Here is a 1,863-nt window from a genome sequence, read left to right on the forward strand (position 1 = left end):
TGCAAAGTTTTAAGTTTGTTGCTCCTGATTTCATTGTGAGGACTCACGGACAGACACATTTCCTCGCTGTTTCACCAAACTTGTTGGTTGAAAACCAACTCTATCTACATACCTGTGGCTCTGACCTTATTATGTGTAATTATTATTCTTTTGCTTTACTTTAATGCAAACTAGAATAATGTTCCATATCTGCATGACACTTCTGGGAATTTGCCGTATCTATGTGGGTTTCAAGAGCCTGAAAATTATTAAGAAATGGAAAGCATTAATTTTGACCTCTGTCATCAAGTTGCATTCAAAGGTTGGCAAAAATCCTTTGGAGAACTGAGTGGTTAATTACTGCACGAACCAAGACTGAATTCGTTCATCTTCACGGGCTTACCTTGAGTGTTTTAAATATAGTCATTTTAGGCAAGGATTATCAGAAGATTATTCAAGGGAGTTTGGAATCTGAAATCCATTGAAGTTCCTTGGGAATTACAAGTTTTGCTGGAGAACAGCAGGATTTAGTTCCACTTTGCATTAGAGGATGGCTGGGAGGTTAATCAGGGAGGTGAGAGGTGCCCTGGTAAACTTCAGAATCTGCAGTGCCAGAAGGGGCTGTAGAGAAGTACATCCTTACTTGTTTTTCTAATTTTCCCTTTCTGAAGAGATGACTAAGATTAGAATTACAGCATGACGTGTCTGGGGTGTCCAGGTTGAGCCCGAGGCAAGAGGCTGTGAACTGCAGCCCCTCTGCATAACAAAAGGCACAGGGAATCCCTCTGAGGCACAAGCTTGAGCCCTTAGTCTGTGCACTATGATAAAAGTGCTTAAAGGAACCAGTGGTCTGAGACTGCTATGGGGAACCTGGGGACGAGCTGGTAAGGAAACCTGGTCTGTTTGTGAGTGGGTGTGTAGGCAGTCAAGTAGGGCACCCTGGGCTCACTGAAGCCACCCACAAAGGGGCTTTGGTCACAGCAGTTCAAATCCCTGTCCTTGGGAGTGTGACTTCCAGAGCGCTTCCTGAATGGTCAGACAGGGAAGTTTTGTTAACATGAGTTCTCGAGTATCTTCAGTAAAGGAGAGAGAGTCTGACTGTGTGTGAATTTGACCAGTTACTGAAGATTACTCAAAAAAAGTGTGAAGGACAAATGGCACTGCAGCTAAATCAGTATGACTGTCTACTAAACCAGATGTGGTGATCTACTCAGAATGAAACATACCAACAGCAATGTCAGCATATTTTAAACTCTTGCCTATGAATAGCTGCGGTCTGGGCTTAGCACAGCATTCAGTGGTGGAGGTACCCAGACAAGCAGGAAGCCCTAGGGTCTGGAGGATATCCCAGCAGATGAGGTGAAGGGACTGTCCTTGAATGAACAAGGTGGTGGGAGTGAAGCTAGGAACCACCTCCACATCTGTTGCAATTTATTACTCACACAGGACCTACGGTGACTTTGCAACTCCTATGCCACACCTTCAAGACTTTGATTTGAGTGTACGAATATTCTGTAGAGCATTAGTGCAAAAAGCTAAACTCAGACACCCTTGCTGTTGATGCGGAGCTTGATTTTAACAGAGGTGCTAAGGTCATCTTTCACTTTACACGTCAGCTCTGGGCTCAGCAGGGGCTGACAAACTGTTATGACACTCTGCCCAGCCTCATCACAAAGGCTCCCAGTGCCTGAGGTAATTTCCTATGTCCTCAAATACAGGGCTGTCCTCAGCCCCCGACCTCATATGCTTCGGTCTGTGAAGCTCTAATGCCTGGGGGAGGCAAGTATTTGGGATGGGGATAGGGAATCGCATGCAGAGAGGTTCAGCTTCTGCTGCTGCTGGCAGGGGCTCTGCCCACACCTGACTCAGGTGGAGCCTGGGGAG

The sequence above is a fragment of the Acanthisitta chloris genome, unplaced genomic scaffold (assembly GCF_000695815.1).
Source record: "Acanthisitta chloris isolate BGI_N310 unplaced genomic scaffold, ASM69581v1 scaffold4539, whole genome shotgun sequence".
NCBI classification, from domain to species: domain Eukaryota; kingdom Metazoa; phylum Chordata; class Aves; order Passeriformes; family Acanthisittidae; genus Acanthisitta; species Acanthisitta chloris.